The following is a 15,623-nucleotide window of genomic DNA, read 5'->3' as shown; positions in this document are numbered from 1 at the left end:
CCTCTCAATCTGTTTTCCTTTAGGGAGAACAGTCCCAGCTGCTCCAATCTATCCACATAACTGAAGTCCCTCATTCCTGGAAACACTCTCGTAAATCTTTTCTCCACCCTCTCTAAAGCCTTCACATCTTTCCTACATATATAGTACTTCTAACTTAATAAAACGTCCCAAGATATTTCACAGCAGCGTTATAAAGCAAAATTTGGCACAGAGCCACATAAAGAGATGTTAGGGCAGATGACTAAAAGCTTGGTCAAAGAGGTCAGTTTTAGGGAGCATCTTAAAGAAGAAAAGATAGGTAGAGAGGTGGAGAGGTTTAGGGAGGAAATTACAGAGCTTAGGGCCTTGGCAGCTTGGTACCAAAATGGTGGAGCAATTAAAATCGGGGATGTTCAAGAGGCTAAAATTAGATGATTATAGATCAGATATCTTGGAGGGTTGTAGTGAGGGAGGAGATTATAGAGATAGGGAGGGAGGAGGCACGGAGGGATTTGAAAACAAGGATTTCAAAATCAAGGTGTTGCTTAACTGGGAGCCAATGCAGGTCAGCATGCAAAGGTGTGATGGCTGAACAGGACTTGGTGCAGTTAAGGGCACAGGCAGCAGAGCTTTGGATGATCTCAAGTTTATAGAAGGGGAAGATGGGATGCCAGCTAGGAGAGCATTGAAATGGTCAAGTCTGGGGGTAACAAAGGCATGGATGAGATTTCCAGTAGCAGATGAGTTGAGGCGGGGTGAAGTCCGACGATGTTCCAGAGGTGGAAATAGGTGGCCTTAGTGATGATGTGGATATGTGGTCAGAAGATCATCTCAGGGTCAAATATGACACCAGAGTTGTGAACAGTCTCAGGCTCACACAGACAGACGGATGAAGTTGGTGGCTGGAGAATGGATTTTGTCGTAGGGATTGAAAACATTGGCTTCGCTCTTCCTAATATTTAATTGGAGGAAATTTATGCAATGTAAATGCAATGTAAATGTAGATGCAATCAACATGGTCAGTGGAGTGAGGCACCCTAGAGTCCCATTTACTCTATTTAACCAAGTGATCTGTAATGCACTTTATGTACAGTGAATTAAATAATAATGTACCTTTACAAATTTTTATGAATAAAGTATATTTTGGGGAAAAAAGGCTCTTCTGGACCCAACAACGAAAGTTTAAGCCTCTCCTGACCGGGCTGCCCATCCCCACCCAATCAATGTACCTGAGAACCGTGGAACATTCCATCAGCCCCCTGAGTGACATTTCCCTCCTCCCACCGCTTCCTGCTGGTTTGGGTGGGAGAATAGCCAGGTGCATGCAGATGAAACTCAGGCATTCGAATTCCCCAGGCTTCACGTTGCAGAGGTCAAAGCGGTTTGCAGGCCACCTTGCGCCTGATTTGCATCCCCATTTACAATTGTGTCTTGAATATATACTAGCACTGTGAGAGTTAGCCTAAAGCTAAATCCCATATGCTCCCATTGTAGAGAGCTGTACAGTCACAGTAAGACAGGTCTAAGCTAATTCTTTGCTCTGCATCAGTTCATAAACCAGCTGGTATTTAAGAATGACGTCAGAAATGAACAGTACATTTAGTAACCTTGTGAGTCTCAGTGCGTTAGACGGCCGAAGACGTGCTTTTAATGCTGCAGCAAATCACTATACAGGGAACTATTACATTCACGCCTATTTAAATGTTCCCCAATTTATTAAGAATATTATGCAGCACCCAGTATATAAAAACATTTTTAAAAGAATGGCAACACCCCTAATTACGCAATGGATAGGCATCTTTTTCAAATGCCATCTAGGTTTTCAGATGAATCGTTAGGCTTTTCGCAGCCTGTGACTGTTGGCAGCCCTGGGTATATTCGTAGTTTCCAAAAATACAAAATGCAAATATTACATTGAAATTTATTATAGCATAACTGGAAAATTGAATATAAGACAATCCCAGCAAATGCAGCCTACAGAATTACATTGACACATTGTAATTTTTAGAAAACGCTAAGCTTTAACTTCATGCATATAAATAAAGTGTTGGAAGAGGACCCACGTACATTTCGTCCTGAAAACAGCAGTAATACTGAGTCCGGCACTTCGTGATATAAAGGACAAACACACTGCAGCAGCCCCAGTGTGTGAAGTTCGTACTGCATTGAAGCATTACATCATCCTTGACCAATCAGGAATGAATGAGTGAGGTTCCAGCTGGAGGTCTTCAGCTGTTTATGTTGCTCTCAGGAAGCAGGTAGCATTGCCCTTCTGCTAAATGGGGATATTCCAGCAGCTTGTTTCTGTTTAAAGGAATATTCTGGAGCTGTTCCAATAGCCCCCATTCTGTTTAAAAGAATATTCCAACAGTTGACTCCAGCAGAGACAGGGCACATTTAGAAACCAAAGACCACATAGATGGGGAAGGGGAAATCTCAGATGCTGATATTGAAAGAAGGGGTGGGGGAGACGGAATCTCCAAGTCTTGGGCAGTGAAGAGAAATCGCAGAAACATTGAAAGGGGGTAATCATGGAATGGGATAGAGTTGATACTGTGTGTTGGGTACGAGTAGAGAGAATGGAGACCGAGATGCACAGGAAGACATTACATACTGTAAAATTAGTCGTTTGCACTTTGTAACTTAAGCATTTTCTCCACTCAACAAAATGTATGCAAGACCGTCCCTAAGGATGACAAGTGGTTAAGACCTGGAAAAACTATTAACAAAGTCAAACTTACGTAATATGTTCTCTGCATATGTTGATATTAAACATGAGATTGTTATGCATTATTTGTATTCATTTTATTGATTTCTCCAGTCCATTTCTTCCAGTTGAGCACAAAACGGGTTCTTGCAGCGAATGGGTTAAATTAGTTGGCAGCTTACAATCTGCACTATTGTAACAAACATGTACTACTGTACTACCCAAGGCAAGTTACTTAACTGGCTTTTAAAAGTCTCCTTGGGTGTACTGTACACGTGACTTTTACAAGTTTAGCTTTATTTTCAAAATCTATCAAACTCCTGCGCCAGAGTGTAGAATAATATACTATCTCCACACATAACACGCTCCAATGTGTTGAACCGTGCTCTGTTGCAAAAGACTTATTTGCATATTTTTCCTCTCTTCTAACCCTGGTTTCTCTCTCTCTCTAGCAATGTGCTCGCATTAATCTCTGGGTCTGTTGGCAACACGCCAGTATGTGTGTTGTCTTGCATCCTTTGCATATAGTAGAATCCTTAAGCTATCAGCAGACGCAGCCAACTGCTCCATATTTGGCTTATGTTACACACACACACACACGCAGTTACAGAGAGTGAGAGAGCGAGCGCTAGAGGAGAGAAGCAGGGAGCAGGAGCGGTGTCTGCAAGACAGACATTACTACAGAGCTGCAAGCTCGGCTTCCTTCATCGAGGAGCGCCACCTTCTAAAGCATCACCACCTTTTTATGCTGTAAGTCTTTTTAGATATATATATCTTAAAGTTCTTCTCCCACAGCATTAGCTATTTGCTGTCATTTCCTTGCTCTGTGTGTAATGTAGGTTGTTGTGAAATGGCTAGGCTCTCTCCAGTAGTACAAACACCGCCTTTCCCAGAGATCTGATTGAGAAAACTGTGTGTGGTGCGTATGTGTATTTTTTGTGTGAATACGAAGTGCGCACTGAGTATGTGTGGAAAGCTGTGGTGTTTGCGCCCTGTTTGTTTGGGGAGGGGAGAGTCTTAGGAATTGGTGCTGGGGTGGGGGTGATGCTGTCTGCGCGGGGCGGGGGTTGGGTGCAAGCAAGCACTGAGGGGGATGCAGCGGGTGTCCGCTGGGCAGAGCTCGGGGAACGGGAGCCCGTCAGCGAGCTGACAGCTTGTTTAATCGGGTCATCCAGGAGACGGGCTCGCCAGAACGTTGCGTAATCGGGATAGATAGGGCTGGTCTGCAGAAGGCAACATTTTATCTTGTTTACAACACTGCCGATACATTGTAGTACGAGAGCTCTGCGGTCAGACCATCTAAGTAAGACGGTGACACCACGCAAGTCTCCTTATTGTTACTATCTCGCTATGACTCATCTGCAAATCCATATTCCTCCATCTGCCTTTTTGTACAGCTTTAGTGCAGGCTTTTAACGTGCTATTCTTAAAGTGGGTCCTTCTTAATGGCCAAATAAGTATATAAAACTGTTGGACTTGATAAGTCTCAGCACATTTTTCTGAAGGCAGATTGACTCCATGGTTTAGCAACAGCACTGTTCCACGAACAAATCAAGATTTTGTATTCAAAATGATTATATTTTGTGTCAAATGAAGGAAAGAGAGAGAGCAACAAAGGGTGGTGGGAACAGGTTTGCCAGCTCACGGTCTGACACCTTGACCCCTGTCACTTAAATGTAGGAATTAAAAGAATAACGTCGCTTCAAGGCAGTGCAGTAAACCGATACTAAAAAAATGTGGGCATTGTTTTCAAGTGAGTCAGTTACTTCTCTTTCTGAGGCTGAGCTGCTGGGTAAAAAGATCATGAATGAAAGTGGGAATACTATAATTATTTCCAAGGCATTGCATCAGTGCTGTAATAATCAGTGTTTTTTTACTGCATTAAATTATCTGCATGTTAACACATTCACTGCGTTGAATAATGAAAGTCTCAGAAATGATTTCCATGTGTGCAAGTTCTTGGATAAGCTGTCTGGTTCACTACACGTAGATAGATGTTGGTGTAGGGTTTCACTGCACTACCCCTGGACCTGATCAATCATGTAATTAGATCAGGTTGCCCTGGTAACAGACGTTATTTATTTGCTCATTGAGGTGCTTATGTTTATCTTGTGGAAGAGCTGGTGTCCTTTGGCGTATACTGTATGCGCTGGCTAGTCAAATATTTTTAACTGTGATTTTCAAAGGGTTGAATCCAGTTTTTGTTTTAGTGGAAAATAAATGTATTTCTCTATTTCCAGGTATTTCTCTATTTCCTTGTAACATGACCTGGATGGTTTCTCGTATCAATGCTTTACCTTCATTATGATTGGGTGTGTGGTATACATACAATCATAAATAATTATCATAAATAATTATCATAAATGATATATATAATACCAGTGCATGTCTAATCTAGGGTGTGTGATGTTAAGCTGCTTTGTGACTGACCCTTCAGGCCCCTCTTCAAGGACCATCTGTGGGGTAAATCTGGGTATTTGTAGCTGCTTAGAAACTGTTGAGGTTAATTGAAAGGCAATTGTAACTAAGTTGTAGGTTCTGGGTTAGTGACTGGCTTTCATTCTCTTTAAAAAAAAATATTATTTTGCATCTAGTAGCATAGTGTGGCGTAGTGTCTGGAGTGTGATGAATGTACACTGGATGCAAGATTTTTATATTTTATATGCGTACAGACATAATAGTTATGCATAGTGGAATAAGGTGATTGGATGTCAACATATTTACATTATGTGTCTGTGGAGTATATGGGGTGTAGTACCTATGTGCTGGAGACACATAAGGAGATCTAGTATCTATTAAGCAATGGAGACACCCATAAGGGGATGTAGTATCCATTTTTTATTACTCTGTTTTCTTAACAGTATTGATATATTTACATATTATGTGTTTTTATACAGGATAATATCCATATTAAGTCTGCATGGAGGTATTTAAATGAATGTAGCAGCTACATCATCGCCTGACTGTTTTGAGTACATTTTGGCTGTGAGGAGCCTTGCTGACCAGCAGTGCATTTTGAAAAATGGCTGTGATTTGGCATCCATTGAAATCAATACGTCTTTTGATATGAGCTGGAAGTAGGTGAGGCTTGTTGCTGCTGGCACATACTTATGTGTATGTGGGGGGTTTGTTAAGGATCAGTTACCTATATCAAGGTGTAATATGCCCAATATTCCTCTTTTAGGAGCCGAGGGAACACTATGGCACAAAGAAGAAGAAAAGGGAACAGGCACCTGTGACACTGGATATCTGTCCACTTTATGTCACCCTAGCATTCCTGGGGTATATGTGAGGATACCATGCTAATGAGATGGGAATGTCCTTAGTGGGCTTGATGTATGCTGGCCAGGTGCCCACATGCAGGAGCACCAGAAGAAGTTGGCAGTGCTCGGGTGCCCCTCAATCCCCCAGCCCCAACACTTCAGTCAGCAGGCAAAAGGCCCTGCAGATGGTGGCCATTCACAATGACTGGATTTTCATCTCCAATTTTAGGGGCAGGCCCCAACTAAGGGGTGGGCCTGCAACTGGAGAACATCGGGCCTACATAAGTGTCTGAACCCAGAAATCCAGACAGGTTCAGGTCATGTCAAATGGAGTGCACTTTGGGTGAACTCCATCTGACTTGTGCCCAGTCAAAGGGGTTGGGAGGAATTTCAGACCTTCAGTTTTCCTCTTGACTTTATTTTGGACAAGAAAGCTTGTGTGGTTCAAATGATGTGAAAGACTGGTAGAAAACAGCATTGGACTCTTATTATCATTACATTTACTCTGACTCTTGCTCAGGGCCTGAAATTGGGCCTTGCTTAGGACCTGAAACCTTGAGGAAACCAAAACAGCATTGGTTGAAAAGGACTGTGAAAGCCTTGTTAAAGGCCTATACTAAGAAAAGGGGAAGTAAATGAAGAGTGGCTGCTAAGCTTCCATTCAGAACAGAGATCCACAATACAAAGGAAATTCTATGTTTAAAAAAAAATCTGAACATGGCATATGGATGTTTCATGTGTATTGTAATGGAATTATAGCTTGCTTAGGCTGTGATACAAAATGGTGCCAACACTTACAGAAACTAATAGACACATTATAGGGCTGATTGGTTTTGAACCATTCTCTCCAATGTCCTTTAAAGCACCTTCTATCAACTACACACTCACCCCTCCCATATTTCCTTGTCCAAAACTCTCCTATTCGGTTTCTATATCTTCCACAAGCCTGAGACCAACAGGGTCAAAGTCACCAATAGCTTATGGTGTAATGGTAACTTTGGCTCTTTGACCTATTCACTCCCACTGCCACCTGCAATATTATTAGCCACTCCATTCTCTCATTCTGTCTCGTGTCTGTTTCGCAGTCATCGTTCTTTCAGCCATGGGGACCTGGCCCTTTGGAACTTTCTCAAAATCTCTCTATCTTTCAGCTTCCTCCCGGTCTTCAAAACCCTTCTGTTTGGTTGGGCTTTCACTGTCTTCCTCCCCCTGCCACCCCAACGCCCCCCCCCCGCCCCACGCCAGCTCAGCGTTCACCTTCCTTTCCTGTCTTGTCGAGTGCTATGAAACATTTCCTTATGCAAGAAGTGCTGTAGAAGTGGAAGCTCGTGTTGGCGGGTGATGTTACAATTTCTCACTACAGCAGTTGGAGTGTTGAAACTAAGGGTAAGGATTTGGAAGTGTCAGCACAGCACTGATTGAAGTGAACACTGCAGAACGGTGCCGCAGCCATTGCCTGCTATCTCACAATGCAGTGGGAGCAGGAGAGAGTGGCCCAGGACAGCAGAGGGCATAGGAGATGCTACTCGCCATACAAATTGTGCGCTTGCAGGAGGACTAGCTGTTCCGTTGGCTTTGAAACAACTGATGCTTTCTTTAAAGAATGATAGAGTTTTGACAGATATTTTAGGATAAACCCTATTTTATTGCCTTTTGGTGCATGTGCTGTTTATGTGTTTGTGTTCCAGTTGCACATTTTTTCAGGTGCATTTGCATTTTTGAGCTGTGAAGTGCTTTATTTTTTCTGGATGCTCTAACCTGAAGTGTTCCTTAGCTGAGGAAGATGGAGCAGTGAAGGCTGCTCATACAACTAGCAAGTTTTATGGGATGTGCAAGTCCCACTACAGTCTACTGATAACAAAGTTACTTTTACATTAAATATGGAATCATTTAATTATTTGAACCAAGCAATGTAAATAACTAACAAAGTGAATTTAGTGCAAACATTTTTTGAATTATCAGATAATTTTAATAAAGCAAGTTTGAATTAAGAAGAACAACTTGTACTTGTATATGCAGTTTCCTGTGCCACAGGTGCCCTTTGCTTGAATCACTTTGAGGCAAAAGCTTTTGGATGCTGCACCTGAAGGCACTTCCTCAAGGCTATGATTGCCTAGGATTGGTGTCTACAGGGATGTCAAATAACTGCCTGTGCTCTCCAAGCATACCTGTACTGAAAAGCACAGCCTAATGATGTCCCTGATTCTCTGAGCATTGAACTCTTTGGATGTCGCTGTGTACGCTCCAAGCAAGTAACTTTCTTGACTACCCTGTTTGTACCAATTTCCACAGGGGAGCATATAGAGGAAATAAAAGACTTGCAGTTACATAGCACTTTATCACATCTCTCAGAAGCACTTCATGCAGTGAACTACTTTAAAATGAAGTTATTATGTAGACAAATGCAGCAGCCATTTTGTGCACAGTAAAAGAGCAAGGAAATGAATGAACAATTAGTTTGTTTTTAAGGTGTTGGTACCTCATCTTTTCATCCCCATTCCCTGCCCTTTCTCCATACCGCTTAATATCCTTACCTCCCAAGTAAATATCCACAGTTTATTTAAACATTTAACTGATTCAATATCTATGGCCTTCTGGGACAGTGCATTCCACATTCTCACAACCCTTTGTGTAGTTAAGTATTTTTTTTCTAGATTAATTTTTAAGTAGTTTAGCTCCCGTTATTTACTGGAAGGAAAAGTCATTCCTTACATGCCCTGTTAGTTCCTTTCATTGTTTTAAACACCTCAATGAAATAATTTCTTGACCTTGTCATTCTTCGGGAACATCCCTAAGTTTACCCATTCTCTCATCGTAGCTTATACCCTTCATTCCAGATATTATCTTTAGTGGAACATCACTGGAAATGCTCCAAGTCCTATATATCCTTCTCAAGGATAGGCATCCAAAACTGGGCTAGTAATTAGTTTAGGTACATAACTAATGATGTGTTTCAATGTGTGCCCGACCCAGGAGGCCAGAGGCTTGGCATGAGTTGGACCTGGAGCCTCACTGTAATATTACCAGTAGACTGTGGTTGCAGCTTCTGGAGGCAGCTTGCTGGTTGCCGTAGGACCAATGTGCGCCAACTTCCTTGCTAGCAGTGGCCCTCAGGCAAGTCCTGGGAGGGAGGAGAATGGGAGCAGGGCCGAGTGGTGAGCAGCAGTGGCCCATAATAGTGCTGTTGAGCAGGGAAGAGCAGTCCTGCTCCTCCTGGATCCACAGAAAGGTCATTTAAAAAAGTTTACCTTTTGTTAGTGGTCTCCAGCAATCCCCTTAAGGACCACTGCTTAGGCCACTGTGGAATTGGAAAATCTATTCAGAGCTTACATGGTGCATGCTTCGCATAGTTTTTGACCAATATCTTCAAGGGGGCCTAAAACAAGTGGTAGAGACCTGATTTGCATCTTCAGGGGTCCTATTGCCTGCTTCTGGTGGGTGCCATAGATGCCTGGGAAGCTGCCTTTACCAATATGGTGGATCCTGTGCCCTAGGCACTGATTGGGCATGGGACGTTGTGCCCAAAATTGGTCCTTGTTGCCTCGTTTTACCTCTGGAAAACAGACGCAACACTGACCAATTTGCTGTCTCCCCACTGTTTACCGAGCTCTGATGGGAAATTGTGGGTGCATAGTCCATGTTTTTCGATCCAATAATGGGGTCTGCGAGTGACTCTCTGACATGTTGGAGGTCAGGTTTTGACTGGGCAGCATGTTATTTCTGTTGCTGTACACTAATAAAAATGTTTGCTGCAGTGATAACGCTGACAGTGTCTTAGAGAAATCAGGGTTGGGGTCTCTAAGAAGTTATAAATATTTGCACAAATCACCAACATAGAAAAGTTTGACATCCATTGGCTTATGGTTGTCATTACAAATTGCTCTGAATAAATGACATCAGCATTACTTTGTCTAACTTGTAAGATCTTTTTGGTAAATCAGAAGAGGGGAGATTTTAAGGGGCTTCGTGTTCTGGGGAGAGGAAGGGCAGATGTCAGGAATATGAACCACGGAGATCAGCAAAGCCCAACAAGGTTTTGTTTTGTCCATGCATTTTAGCACTACCTTCCCAATCAAATTCCTGGTGTGTAAGGGTCTGTGCTAGAAGCACAAATTCATGAAATTTGCCTAGAAGCCTTTTAAAAAGCTAGTGGCCTAGAAATTCAATGGCAAGGTCCCGTTTTTGTTCAGGCACAAAATGGACACCTAAATATCCAATTTATCTACACACCATATTGGATCAAGCAGCTTCATAGTATTACGGACAGGTGGTAAGTGTTGTGGGTGGCTTCCACTTTTCACCTCCCAACTGACGGCAGATAATGTTTTGTGAAAAATGGTGCGTTCATCCCTGAGTGTTTCAAGGATCAAATAAATAGACAACAGGTTTTCTCAAAGGTTTAAAAGACAGTTTAAATTTTTATTTAAACAGCAAAACCCAAACTGTTCGCAACCTTCACCTACTCACGCATTCACACACACATGCACACATAAAGATAGATAGTTAGAAGGGAAAGGGTAAGATGCAACTATAGTCTGAAGGGATGTAAGAGTTCGTGGTTCTCAGAAACCTGTTGAATCTTCTCGGGAGGAAAGTCTTTTCAAAGGTCCAGGCCTGGATGTTTGTATTTGTGAACTTGCTGAGGTGTTGTAGATTTCTGATAGTTAAAACTTCAGTCAGGAGGCAGAGGTCACCTTTTCAGTTCTCTGCTGTAGCAAGTTGAAGTATAGTATCAGCAGCAGGGCTTCTTCATTAACTGGACTGATCTCACAGCCTTTGGCTGGAACTGGCTTTCTGTGGTCTTTGCTTGATCTCCCCTCCCTCTTCAGAGCGCTACTTTTAAGGGAATAATCCATCACATTTGAGTCTCTGTCAGGTGACACCAGACACTCTCTCCTGGTGTGACCACACAATGGCCCAGGATATGAAAACCAATGCTATCTTTTTGTGTCTGGATGGGAACTGTTCTGTTGCAATCGTGCTACTTCACACCTATTCATCTTGGCTTGGGCTGCAGAGTCAGTCTGTCTAAAGAAACTTTATTAGTTCATTCCTGTAGGTAGGAGTCATCAAAATGTAATGGCTCCTTGCAGTTTCAATGGGTTCTCCCCAGAGCTAATTCAGACGGTTAATGAGTTTCGTCTTTGCAGACAGGCTTGGTTATTGACAGTACAGGAGTGGTCACCCCTCTATTTTATCTGTGGTACAAATTTGCCCATTTTCCTATGGTTCAGTTCAAAAGTTGTTTTTTATTTCATAATTCCCCCAGTTCATTGTTTATTTCATCATGGCTCCTTCCGAGCATGACAATGGGCATTCAGGGCACAAAGTATTTAAAATTGCTGATTAAAATATTGCAATTAGGGTCCTATACTTGTTGTAAAATCTTTTTGTGATATTGCACTGCCCCAGCACCTGACTCGCCACATGTCATGACAACTTGCCCAGCAACTTGTGGCGCTAGCAGGCAGGAGGGACCCATCAGCATTGCTATTTAAAGGGAGTGCTTGTAAGGTGTTTAGAGAATGTTCCTGTTATGATTGAATAGTTAGTATGCAGTGTGTAAGATGTGAGGTGTAGGTGTGAGGGTTGCAAAATTGGTGAGTATGTGAGTAGCTGCAGAAGGGGTTTGAGTGATATCAGTGATTGTAGGAGAGGGAAATGGAGGAGGGGAGTATTATAAGTGGTGAGACTCGAGTTGTGAAGAGAGAGTAAATGACATATCTGCTGAGGTCATTGAACTCATTCTGGCATTGCAGCCATGTCCTGGGAGATTAGCTCCTGGCATTTAGCTCCCTGCAACCACATACTACTGGCAGCAGAGGTGTTGTCTGGAGGGCCTTCTGCCTGGGGGAGGGAAAATGTGTGGGTGGTGGGGGGGTGGAATCTCCCTGCTCCAGTCCATCACCTGGACCAAAGCAGCATCGGAGACCTGGTGGCTGAATATGCAGGTCTTGCAGAAATTTCTTCCTTCACAAATGGTCCCTGTAGTCGGTAGCCAGAGGGCCTTTAATAGATGCTGATTGCTTTTAAGTGGCCTCAGATACACAGGGCTGAATTTTATAAGCCTCCTGACGTCCGGGGTCATGGTGGGGGGGGCCCAGAAAATACTTCCGGGAGAGGCCCGACACTGGCCTTGATGCTGGGAAGGCCACGCCCCATTTTACTGGCAGTGGCGAGGCCTCGGGGGCCCCCCCCCCACCGCTGCTTGACGATGGAGCCTTCATTTAAATATTTAAATAAATGTAAACCAATGAATAAACACTTACCATGTCCCGAAGGCCGTCCCACGGAGATCTGAGGTGTGACACTGGTGGGGAGGGAGGAGGAGTGAATTTTTCAGGGCGGGGGGGGAGCGGGGGAATCTTTTACTATTGGCTGAGGGGCTGGTGGGAAGGGGTTGAGGGTCAAAGGGAACAAAGTTCGGGGGCAAAGTTCGGCATCGGAATAAAAGTTTGTTTTTGGGGGATAGGGCAATTTATATATTGACTACTCATGGGGGGGGCGGTGGTGGGAGAGGGGAATTAAAGTGATTTTGCAATTTTATTTTAAAGGTTTCGCACACCGGGACCTTTAAAAATTTAAATGACCTGTAAGGGCTTGAAGCCCTTTAAAAATGGAGCCTGTATCTGTGCGGTGGCGCCAGACGCCGTTGCCGGGGATGAAGTGCCCACCCCCTTTATGTCATCAAGGGTGGGCAGTCCGCCTCCTCCATTTCTGTATCCTCCCCCCTCACTCGCATCCCCCCACCCTGCCAAAGAGGCATGCAGCCAATTTTTAGTGTGGGGTAGCATTGGCTGCACCCCTGAGTGTGTTCACTGTGTATACAGTGTGTTCCCCAACCCTTACATGCCTTTTTTCAGCTGCAATCAAATTCTAGACCACAGAATTCCTGAGTAGCTAGCTATGGCTGCTTGAATCTTAATTACGAGTGAAAATCAAGTTAGATAAATAGATCAAAGCCTACTCCAGTATGAAACATTATTCTAATTGGACTTGTTCTGTTGGAGAGTGAGGTTAACATAAACTACCATGGAAATAAAGGTTATGGGACGTGTGTATGAATTAAGCTGCTTGTAAAATGAAAGCAGTGACATCATCAGGTTGAGACAGTGCAACACATGTAACAAAGGCATCTGAGGATATACAGGGTGGGGCACTTCTTAAAGGGAATTCTGTAGAATGGCTTGCGTGTCTGAACTTGCCCAACATAGGGTTCAACTGATCCAAGATACTCTAATAAAAGCAAACTGGAGAAATTATAACTTCCTTTATATTATAACTCATTTTGAAGTTTCCATGCTTTTTGCATTGTCAGCTTTATTGTTTTGAAATGAACATAAAGTGCTGGTGTACCTGCGTGACTGCTCAGAGTGTTTACTGCATACTTTTGTTTGGGTTTGTCTTCTATGTACCTTGCCACCATCCTCTCGTGGTTTGCTTCTGCAGTCAAAATCCCTAGGTTACAAGTTAAGAAAACTCATGAAAATCATAGAAACATACAGCACAGGAGGAGACCCTTCAAGCATCCATCCAATTCTTTTATAAAGTTATTATTGAATCTGTTGCTCTCTCCTTTCAAGCAGTGCATTCCAGATCACGGCAACCAGCTGCATTAAAAGAAATTCTCCTCATCTCACCCCAGTTTCTTTTGCCAATTATCCTGGTTACTGAACTTCCTGCCAATGGAAACAACTTCTCCTTATTTACTCTTATCACAGCACAGTGGCGCAGTGGTTAGCACCGCAGCCTCACAGCTCCAGCGACCTGGGTTCAATTCTGGGTACTGCCTGTGTGGAGTTTGCAAGTTCTCCCTGTGTCTGCGTGGGTTTCCTCCGGGTGCTCCGGTTTCCTCCCACATGCCAAAGACTTGCGGGTTGATAGGTAAATTGGCCATTATAAATTGCCCCTAGTATAGGTAGGTGATAAGGATAGGTGGGGATGTGGTAGGAATATGGAATTAGTGTAGGATTAGTATATAAATGGGTGGTTGATGGTCGGCACAGACTCGGTGGGCCGAAGGGCCTGTTTCAGTGCTGTATCTCTAAACTAAACTAAAAACCTCTCATAATTATGCGGAAGAAATAAAAGTCGCTTCCCAGTGTAGAGCTACACACACCACCAATACATATTGCGAATTTGGGTGTGGGCCGCATAGAATTATTCGGGCATTAAAATGCAACAGAATTTGGCCGAATTTTACTTTCTCAACTTGGGCGTCCTCGGAGGTGCTGCCGCATTGAATGGCGGGCGATGACATTGGAACAGGTCCCCGACGTCATGAAGCCAGATTGCCATTTCACGCTTGTCGGACGGCAGGCGAGATGGGGACACCGCTCGCTGTCCGACCTAAGACAATTGACAGCCAATTGAAGTGGTTAAAAAGCCAATTAACAGCCATTTTACATCACCCATGCCATTTTATGTTCTCTGCATGGGGCGGGCGGGTACGGTTGGTGGTTGCAGACCTGGCAGCTTTAAATGAAAGGCAACCACTCTCTTACTTAAGGAGTTAGAGGTACTGGGATTTTCTGTTTTGTGCATTTTATTTAGCAACAAATTCCAAGGTTGATATTGCTGGCTCACCAGGGCTCACTTGAGTAAGTAATACTCCTGGTAGGGCCACAGCTTCTGTGATTTATCCCGGGTAGAGGAGGTGGGTTGCGAGTGCCTGTCCTTTGCGCCAGGCAGAAAAAAGCTGTCCGCAATACATCTTTGGGTTGCTATCGCCATGGGCATTGTCCACGCTAGAGGAGGGTCCTCCAGCGAGGAAGAGAACGGCACAAGGAGGAACTGACAGCCAAGCGGCCAAGGAAATCAGCGACCTGCTGGCCAGCTGCAGCCTGGAAATGGGGGAGGGGCAGAAGGCCACTGATGTACTGGTCGCCAGGACCTGTGAGGAGATGAGTCTTACCCAGTAGGCAGGGTGTACCGGCAGCGGCTGAGCTTCCTGCAGATGTCAGAGCGCCAGTGTCTTAGGGCGGCACAGTGGCGCAGTGGTTAGCACCGCAGCCTCACAGCTCCAGTGACCCGGGTTCAATTATGGGTACTGCCTGTGTGGAGTTTGCAAGTTCTCCCTGTGTCTGCGTGGGTTTCCTCCGGGTGCTCCGGTTTCCTCCCACAGCCAAAAGACTTGCAGGTTGATAGGTAAATTGGCCATTATAAATTGCCCCTAGTATAGGTAGGTGGTAGGGGAATATAGGGACATGTGAGGATGTGGTAGGAATATGGGTTTAGTGTAGGATTAGTATAAATGCGTGGTTAATGGTCGGCACAGACTCGGTAGGCCGAAGGGCCTGTTTCAATGCTGTATCTCTAAATCAAAAAAAAATCAAGACTGCGCCTGTCCCGAGAGACTGTCACATCTGTGTGAGATGATAGCAGTGGAGGAGAGCTCCAACTGCATGGGGGGCCATCCAATGCTGGTGGCTCTAAAGGTCACAGTCGCTCTGAACTTCTATGCATCAGGATCATCCCTGGCTTCCACAGGAGACATGTGCGGAATCTCACAATCATCTGTGCAGCACTGTATAAGGGTGGTAGCCAACCAGTTCATCAAGTTCAAGACTGATTCGGCCAGTCAGGCCGAGAGAGCCAGAGGCTTCAGTGCCATTGCTAGGTTCCCAATGGTCCAAGGAGTGATTGACTGTATACATGTGGCAATCAGAGCTCCT

At 44.1% G+C, this 15,623-nt stretch overlaps 1 protein-coding gene across 6 annotated transcripts in view; it reads left to right on the top strand.

Annotated features, from left to right (window-relative positions):
* The first annotated feature begins 3,235 nt into the window (after nt 1–3,235).
* The window catches only part of atxn1a (ataxin 1a), a 389,870-nt gene continuing 377,482 nt past the window's right edge, over nt 3,236–15,623 (top strand). For 3 of the 6 annotated variants that reach the window (XM_068057777.1, XM_068057787.1, XM_068057822.1), the window contains exons 1-2: nt 3,236–3,436; nt 5,584–5,767. The gene's annotated coding sequence lies outside the window, so the exon portion shown is untranslated. Of the gene's footprint in view, nt 3,437–3,812; nt 3,990–5,583; nt 5,768–15,623 lie in introns of those variants that run through there. The other 3 variants (XM_068057797.1, XM_068057814.1, XM_068057805.1) reach the window with 3 other exon arrangements.

This window comes from Heterodontus francisci, chromosome 2 (assembly GCF_036365525.1).
Source record: "Heterodontus francisci isolate sHetFra1 chromosome 2, sHetFra1.hap1, whole genome shotgun sequence".
In the NCBI taxonomy this organism is placed as follows: Eukaryota; Metazoa; Chordata; class Chondrichthyes; order Heterodontiformes; family Heterodontidae; genus Heterodontus; species Heterodontus francisci.
Note: the sequence above shows the minus strand (reverse complement) of the source record. Positions and strands in the feature narration are given on the sequence as shown.